General features: G+C 45.5%; 1 protein-coding gene across 5 annotated transcripts in view; it reads left to right on the top strand.

Annotated features, from left to right (window-relative positions):
- Positions 1-2033: 2033 nt before the first annotated feature.
- The window catches only part of LOC134418637 (bifunctional heparan sulfate N-deacetylase/N-sulfotransferase 4-like), a 104622-nt gene continuing 97315 nt past the window's right edge, over positions 2034-9340 (top strand). Inside the window, exon 1 of one of the 5 annotated variants that reach the window (XM_063157202.1) lies at positions 2034-2454. The gene's annotated coding sequence lies outside the window, so the exon portion shown is untranslated. The remainder of the gene's footprint in view (positions 2455-9340) is intronic. The other 4 variants (XM_063157203.1, XM_063157205.1, XM_063157206.1 and 1 more) reach the window with 4 other exon arrangements.

The following is a 9340-nucleotide window of genomic DNA, read 5'->3' as shown; positions in this document are numbered from 1 at the left end:
GGAGAGGGAAGTGAAAATTCAAACTGCACTCTCGTCTCCCAAGGGTTGGTGTGCTCTTTCTGCTACACAGAGTGGGAGCAATTCTGCCAGCAGATTCCCACATGTTTCTCTTGAGGGCAGACCCTGGCACAGTCATTGTCCTGATCCCACACTTGCAATGAATCACCAGCAGAGCAAACAGCTCCAGAGGCAGCCCTGTGAATCCACAGCCCTGCTCCTTCATGTTGAATTCACCCAGCACAGCAGGGCTTAAGCCAAGGATTTCAGTTCAAAGAGTGACTTTAGCATCTGAATTAAAACACTCTCAACAGTTTGTGCAAGCACTTGGCCACTGGCCCACCCAGGAACATCCACAGCGCAGCGGTGGCTTCCAGGGGGCAGAGCGCTGCTCCCACCACACCTGGAGCAGCACAGCTGTCCCTCAGCCAAACCCTCCTGCTCACAGGCACCTCTGCAGTGCTCCAAGTGCAGCCAGGAGCCAAGGACAGCAGTACCAAGAGCAACAAACTGGACTTTTCACCCCATCAGATAAGCAATGGAACCTCTGGCACTTTTCAGACAAAATGCACCAGAAGATTTCCTTGTGTTGGTAGAGACTCTGTAACTCAGTTTGGCTGTTTTAGTTTGCAGCCTGACCAAAGCTCTGATCTTCACACAGAATGCAAGGAGGCACTTGCTTACCACCCAGCTGCAATGGGATCTCCATAGCCAGCATTCCCAACAGTCTCTGGAAAACAAATCCCAAATCTAGAGCCAGGCAATAGGTGTAAGGCATTTTTTAAAGATCTCTCAGCAAGTGCTTTGTAATTAGGAATTGCAGGAAATTACTCAGTGGTTTGAATCTTACTTTTCCCTCAGTTTCTAATTTAGCCAGAAGGAATCAATAAGTCCCCAGTTCAGAATCTCTACCTGAAACTAGTCTCTGAAACTTGGATATTCACAGAGAGCAAACAGCTCTTCATGTAGAAGGTCCCAGCTGAAGGATGTAAATGCTGAACTGCATGGAACGCCATTTATTCACAGTGCTTTGGAAACACAAAAGGTTGAGCTGACCCTCCTATGATTCAAATCTGAGTTTACAGTGTCATTCATCATCTCAGACCGGGTCTGTTCCAGTCTCCTTGAACAAAACTATTTTCTCCTCACATTTGCTGCACAGAACTGGCTGAATTTCAATTCCAAGGTGCATTGTACAAAGAACAGTTTTGGAGTGAAAGATGTCAAGCTGGCAAAAACTGAAAATTAGATTGGAATGAAATCTAATTCTTTTAATATACAAAGTGTTTAGTTTTGCCTCTGTAATATAATTTGAAATCACGTAGCAATCATGTTTCTTGGCTGTGGAGGCTGGTTTTGTATCCAGCTGGATGAAATGAAGGATTTTAATAAGAAATTATGCAACAAATAGGTGGAACTTGTGTCACGTACAGCAAGAAAATACTTTTCACCTCCGAGCACCAAATATTTGCTGGTGCCAGGGAATGTTTGCTGGGTGACTCCTCCTTGATTTTGGTCATGCACTAAAACCCACCTTTTATTGTATCAGATGATCTTATCAGTGACCTAACAAGAGAAGGAACCAAAAACCTTCCAGCCCTGGGATTTTGTTAAGCCTCTTTTTTTAGCACCTGGAGACAGTGAGAAGTGATGGGGGGCACTGGGGGCACAAGCATCCTCCTGCCAGAGAAATGATTCTGCCAGCTTTGCCTTGCTCCAAGGCTTTCCGCTGCAGGCTCCAGGTGTAACACCGGGAGCTGGAAGAGGGACTTCCCTCCCGCATTTGGGGCGGGCAGGAGGGGAGGTGGTCCAGCCGCGCGGTGACAGATGATGCAAATCCTCGCGGAGCGCGGAATCCATCGGGGCGGCGGGAGAGGAACGCGGCTCATCTCCGAACCAGCCCCCGCCGCGGCGTCCTCGCCGAGCATCCCCCCTCGGCCGGAATGACATCAGGGCAGCTCCGAGTCCCTGCAAGCCTGCGGGCTGAGTAGCGGCGGGATCGGCCGCTGCTGCCAAGCGCAGCCCCGCGAAGCCGCCGCGCTGCTGCCGGAGGTCCGCGGGAGCCGGAGCCTGACTCCGGCACTCGGAGCGCGGCGCCGGCGCCAGGACCGCGAGCAGCGGCTCCTGGGCTGATCCCAGAGTTCTCGCAGCCTTTCTGCCGGAGCCCGGCGTCATCCCCGTGCCCAGGAAGGAAGCTGCATTTGGAACGCTGTGCTGAGCAGAGGTTTGAATCGTTCCAGCTGGCTGCTCGCTCTGAAAGGACAGGCTGGGTACAAATGAGATGTGACTGCGCCGGTGGAGTTCAGTGACTGGGGCCGGAGCAAGAGGAGCCTCCCTGGGATGTTGCTGAGAGCTGCTGGCAGCTGAGAACTCTGCCTGGTTCACCTGGAGCCCTGTGAAGAGCTTTGAATAGCAGGAGTCTCTTTGCTGCACACCAGGAAAGAAATTCTTCTCTAGGTAAGCTGTTCAGCTTCTCAACCTCTGCTTGTGGGCACACATTCATACATTCATACCAGCACACAGACAGTGCCTACACTCAGAGCAGGTACAAATACCCAGAACGTGCCCAATGATCTGCCTGGAACCTCTGCACAGTAAGTGCTTCCAAAAGCTGCCCGGGGCCTGCCATCCCAAGGATTGTTTGAAAGTTTGAGATGAGATAGTCTTTGCCACATGCCCCTGATGCCAAGGGATGTTGCTCCCAAGGGAAGCAGCTGTCTGCCTACACGTATGAAAGATCACAGAAGGGAGAGCATGGGAAACTAGGTGAGGAGGAAAAGAGGATACAATTACTTCTTTAGTCTTCTCCACATCCTTTGCCTTTTTTGCTACCATCCAGCAAAGTTCAGTAGTACTACTGCACTGAAATGACTTGGTAGAAGCTTTCCACGGAGATACATTAATTGTGCACCAAAGGAAGAGTAATTGTACTGTGAGGAAGCCAAAACCTACAGATCTGCTCTCTTCCAGCACTTTGATAGCAAACTACATCTGTCAGAAACTTTTTTTTTAAACAGCATGATCATTCATAGAGTGAAAGCAAGGATTGTTAGAGGCAGTAAGACCTAAACTGAAGAAATCAGTGTGGGCTCTTCAGATGCTCCAGAGCCCAGTCCAGCAGCAGCCCAGGGGTTTTATTCCGCAGCTGGCACAGGGGCTCCAAGTCACTGCTGCTGGGAATGAACACTCACAGGAAAATGCTCAGAGGTGAAGAAGTCTCTTCCCACAAGCCCTGCACTGTCCTAACCACACATACCAACAAAACTCCAAGCTCAGGAAATTCGCTTTTCCCCAGGGAATTTACCAGGTCATTTTTTACTAACTCCTGTTAGTAAAACATTAGTTTTCCACATTCTCATTCATATTGCCTGAAGCCTCCCTCCTTCCCTCTGTGTGAATCAATGCTGCAGAGTCTGGCCTACCCCCTGTAGCAGGTTACTCCACCTCTCCTAGCTTTGAATGCCCTCAGAGAACAAGATAAAAAGAGAAGTAACTCATTTTCACCCCATTTCTTCAGTAGCTTGAATCATGATCCTCCTGCTCTAAATGTTCAGCCTGGAAGGACAGCAGGATCTTCTTGTTCACAAAGTTCCAATAGCTGGCCATGTTTCCAGGTGCTCCCTCTCTTGCCCCATCCTGTCTGTGCACTCTCCCCATGCACTTTTTCCCCTCCCTAAAGCTGTACTGCCTGCATTGCTTTTGGGAATGCTGCCCTAAAGGAGGGGCTGGGGTGGGCTCTGAACTACCAATCCATTTAACTAAAGAAATTCTTGGCTTTGAGTTCCCTCTAGAATCTTATCAACCAGACCCTATGATCTGCTCAGTTGGGTTGGATGTTCTCATGCCATTGCTCTGTGCACAAGTTTACAGCTGTCTGTCAGCTTTTGTGCCATTTCCCCAGAACATGGCCTTTTTTGGATTCATAATAGATGCCTAATGTCTGAAAGCTTCAGAATTGAAAGCAGAGTATCTTCATGTCTTGTTGACACCACTCTCTTCTGCAAGGCTGGGGAAATGCTCCTCTAACTTGCCTTTTATCAGAGTAAATCAAATTCAAAGGGTTACGTTTCAGCAGAGAGCAGGATGCTTCAGTGACTGACCACTTGCATACACACACCCCCCACATACAAATCCTTTTCAGCCTGAACACCCTATTAACCCACACCATCAAGTTCTGCAAGTCCTATTAAAACTTTATGGGTGTTTAGAGGCTGTGATATCTGCTGTATCACTCCCTGTAATGCCCATGATCAGCCTTAGCACCGTGCAGGAATCATGAGCTGCTCTAGAGTTCAACTGCCATACTCACTATGAGCAGGATAAAAATACGCTAAAAGTAAAGATGGGCTTTTTTAAGGTTGCAGTACAGGAATTATCCCAGCAGTACAATGAGATACTTTAAGGAAAATGTGACCATATATTCCAAACCCACGGCAATACTGAGCACAGAAAATGCTGATAAGTTCCTATTAGTTCTGACTATGAGTTTTCAGTTAGATAAACAAAAAATTGCATCTAACTCTATGTCCCCAGAAAAAGATTCATCATTTCTCTACAAGCAGTAAAAGAAGCCATATAATGAACTTCTACCAAATAAAAAGTATCATTTCTGTTCCAAATCATTCTGATTTGTCCACAAACAATTTTGCTTTGACTGCCTCTATGACTATAGGGCTGGCTGAGCTTCAGCTGCATGAATATTCTGCTGTTTGCTTTCATCAAGCGTTTGCCTTGCAAAGCTTCCATAATCCCAGAATCTAAGAATGGTTTGGCTTGGGAGGGACCTTAAAGAGCACCCAATCCCAACCCTCTTTCTGCAGGTCCATAGGTACATCCAAGAAACTGCTTTCCATACCCGCACAATTGGCTTTTCTGAACAAAGCAACCCCTGGGCTAAGAGCAGCATTGCAAGCTGGGGCCTGGATGGCTGAAGGAAAGGTTACCTTGGAATTGTGCAGGAAGCTGCACTTGGCCCAGCCTGGGGAGTCATTTCAGGAGCAGGGCATTGAGCTTAGGGTGAGCCAAGGGCTCTCCACGCTTCCCAAAGGGAGGGGAGCCTGGGTTGAAACCATTTGCACATGTAAAGGAGCACAGTGTAAGGGGGCAGCCCATCACATCCCTTGTTCTCAGGCCTGGGATGCAGTTGAGAACCATCAGAGGAGGTAGAAGGGCTGGACTCTTAGGGAGAAGGAGGGTCTCTGCTGGAAATTGGGTAGAACATCAGAGTCCTGCCTCCCACGTTGAGATAGGCTGAAGAAGGCACAGCTCACAGCAACAAGTCTCTCTCTCCTATTGAGATGCTAAAGCAATGCCCCCCACCAAGGTAAGCCACCCAGAAGAGTGCTAGATAGAAATTCAGCATCAATTCTCCATCTATGTCAACATTCAAATTAGAAAAAAATTGAGCCATTAAAAGTATCAGGTGCTGGAAGAAAATTAAAATCATGCACATCAATCCTAAACATTTATTACAACTACGGTCTCTAATAATTACAATGGAATTGGAATTCCTACTGAAACTACAGTTGCTACAGAAAAATAATAATATTTTACCTAAACAGCAATGCCACCAGAATTACATGGCAACAGCACATCAGTACAGAAACCATATCAGTATTTGATGAGGAAAACACATTGGCACCACAAGTCATGGATGGCCATTTGAACTCAATTCAAAAGGAAGAGAGAAATATTAAAACCTATTCCCTTCCCTCTGGCTACAGAAGGGGTCACAGCTGCTCTCCACAAGTGGAGGCAAAGGAAGCAAATTCATCCTCCCTCCTCTGCTGCAAGGATGGGTTTTACAGAGCCAGAGCAAACACAGAAGGAGAAGCCAGGGCAGTGTGTGCTTCCTTCATGAGGAAGGAAGCACAAGGGAAGTGATTCCCTCTTCCTCCTTGGATGCTGGTGGCATAAGAACTCCCCTTACTAAACCTGGCCAAGGGAGATCAGGCTGATGCCCCACAGCTCCAGACTCTTACTAATGTCTGGGTTTTCATCTCCCACATGTAAATATCAGTACCAGGCACAAACAGCAGAGAGAATCATGTGGACAGGCTCTGCACGAAACCTCCCCTCCTGAAGGACTATCCACAGCTACTTATTCCAGCCCACTCTCTGCCAGGCTCCACTGAAAGGATTGCATTTAGCTTTTAGTGTACAAATAAGTGTTCTGATAAATAATTAATAGTAGCTGCTGGCCATAGAAGAGGTGGCTGTTTGGAAAGTTAAAGCAGTCTGTCATGAAATATGCACCCACCTCCTCTGTGCTCTACTTCCAGGGGCTGTTCCAGCCAACATCTTGTCCTTTTCCATAGGACCATAAGGTGCAAGGAGGAGGCCAGGGTTCAAGTTTCAGACCCTCAGAGTATTCTTGAATTTAATCTCTCTCACTGGGGTATAGATTACCCCCTAAAGCACCAGAAGGGAGGGCAGGTGGTCAGTAATTCACAGAGAAATGTTTGGAAATGAGAGGAAAGGGCACTCTTCTAGGCTTCTAGGTAAGATACAGAAATTAGACTTATTGATCACATTTGATTTTAAAGCCCTCAGAGCTTCTCAGGGTTTTTTAATTTAAACAAAAAAAAAAAAAAAAAATCAGGGCCCGCTGCCTTGATATTTTGCCAGACTACCTGCACTCCACCCCCTCTAAATAGCTGGTGTAACTATAGGGCATTTTTAGTTATTACTACTCTATAGACCCTATTTGGGGTGCAATTTTAAATGGCTCCACTACTCTGCCCCTTTGAGTCCTGCTGTTTAGAGTGGAACAGCATCAGCGTCCTGGTGAATTAATCACCTGCAGAAGGGCATGGTACCATTGTTTGTACCTCAAAAATCACAGTTAAAGACTAAGAGAATTTTGTGATATCCAGTGTGCACACAGCAAGCAAAGTGAGCCACGCATGCCTCCAAATACCTGACAGGCTCCCATCAGACTAACTCCCCATCAGCCTTGGTGCAAGATCCATGTGCCTGCATCAACCACAGGCAATCATTCTGCACACTTAGATTTTTAACTGAAGGACCTCCCATAAGGTGTTCTCCCCCGGGAAAAAAATATTTGGCAGAAAATAAAGTCTCTATGTATATAGAGTTACCTAAAACTGAGCTTTATGGATTACAAGATATTGTGTCAAATGACTAGACACAATTTTGTCAGCCCCTTCCATAACCCAGAAAGTCAGGCTGGATTTCCTTGTCCATGATACACCCTGGAGATGGTTTTTGAAAACCAAGTGGAGTTCTACATTCAGCCTCCAGGAGAGGAGGACAGGGATGTAAAGACAATTCCAGCCTGATTCAGGAGCACTATGTTCAGAAAGACTGACAACCATTTGGATTTTTTTTTTTTATTCCACACTCTCCCCCTTCAACAATCAGTTAATGCCTCAGTAGTTCAATAAACAGAGATTTTTCAAGCAAGCAAGAGGTTAATCAAAGCCTCTCTATTCCATCACAGAGCTCTAATGGCATTAGTTCTAGTTCCAGTCTCTGAGCTGAGCATGACTCAACAAAAAAATCCCTTGAATTCCCAAGCAGGACCCTTATCCTACTAGTGGCATTTCCAAATTGAACTGTATCTAGACAAAACAAAGAATAGATCTTTCAAAAGGAAACATTTGTTTGTATTTTGAACCAAGAGCAAAACAGTATCTATAGGTCACAGATGACACACCAGAAATCTCTACAGAGATCTTTCATGTGGCTGACAAAGTGGCTCCTCTCAGAGAAACCCTATAAAGCAGTGGCAGGAATAAACACAAAGGAATTTAACCAGGGTACAACAAAAAAGAAGAAATAGGAAGCAAGCACAGCAAACACATTTGCCTGCACACAAAAGCATGAATTTTGCACTGGCTTTCCCAAAAGCACACTTCGCAATACCCCTGCTATACACATCCGAACCAAACAAATAATTTTAGAGCATTTTACAGCTAATGTCCATGTAAATGTAGAAAAGACCAGTATTCCCTCAACAAAGACAGGGAAAATGAAATACTGAAAAAAAAAAATCATTGGCCTCCAGAGGGCAAAGCATGACAGTGGCAGAGACAGAAATTAAAGGTTCTACTCCCTGCCTTATCTTTTCACCATAAAGCATTTTTCCTCTTGATAGGCAAACAGTACCCCTCCAGTCATTTCAAGGTAAGAATTTCAATTTGTGTTAATCATCTTGCATAAAACTTCCTCTGACTGTCTTGTCTGCAACACTTAAGTACATTAAAGAGAAAGTCTCTTGGATACTGTAGTATTTTTGTTACATGACCACATTTCTCTGTCTAGATTAGGTTTACTGACGGCAGTCATGCCTGCAGCCCTAAGTGGTCCCCACAAAAAGCTGATCTTGTCTGTAAAGAACTGGTACTAAGACTCAACATTTTCTTGGAGGACTGCCTAGGACCTAGTGTAGAACTAAAACTAGAAAGAGACAGGAGAGATACTACAAACTTAACTTGCTGCTCCGCAACTGCCATGCAACAGAAGCAGTGCTAAATGCAAGTATTTATGAGGAAGGTGGAAGAGACTGAATTTTGCCCTTTAGAAGGTGTTTGGAAGTCCAAGAAGCATACACACACACAAAAAAAAAAAAAAAAGGAGGCACACGTGGAGGGTCACCCCGGCTTCATCCACTCTCCTTGCTTCATTTTGCTTGGAAGCCACTACTTGCCAAGCCCTGCCAGGTTGACACCAGGACTGGTGGCTTGGGTAATGCCCCAGCCCTCACATCTGCTCTGATCAGAGATTGGTGGGACCAAACTCTGAGTCTTCTCCCTCTTTTTCTACCAAATCCTCTCAACAATAACCAAATCCTTGAGCCAGTGAGGACAAAGGTAGAGATAGGGGATTCCGGCAGAAATTACTCAAAGAATAAATAAAGAGAAGCTGTTACAATGAGAATCAATGTACACAGAGCTTGAAAACTGTGTCTGACTGGCTGGAACTGGGCTTGAGCAAACTCAGCATAAAGCCCTGTTTAAATTTCATGTGGCAAACATGCTGTATGAGAGATTAAAGTACAAAGTCTTTGTTATCTGGGTTTAAATAGACTTCCTCTGCAGTAGCAATAGATCACTACTATGTGACAGCAGTAGTCCCTCTGAAATAAGTTAGTGGCCTCCTTTTAATTCCTAACACAAATGTGACCACATCTGACTTCCTCACAAACAGTCCCTGTGACAGGATACAGACACCACAAAACATGTTATTCAGTGAAATATATTGGCATTGGTAAAAGAGTGGACACATTTTAATTATCTCACATGGTGGCAAACATTTTTAGCTCCCAGAAAAGCAATAGGACAACAGAAAGTGTGGGAAACAATTAACTACAAAAAAAAAA

Source organism: Melospiza melodia, chromosome 5, assembly GCF_035770615.1.
Source record: "Melospiza melodia melodia isolate bMelMel2 chromosome 5, bMelMel2.pri, whole genome shotgun sequence".
NCBI lineage: Eukaryota > Metazoa > Chordata > Aves > Passeriformes > Passerellidae > Melospiza > Melospiza melodia.
This window is presented reverse-complemented; position numbering and strand designations above follow the sequence as displayed.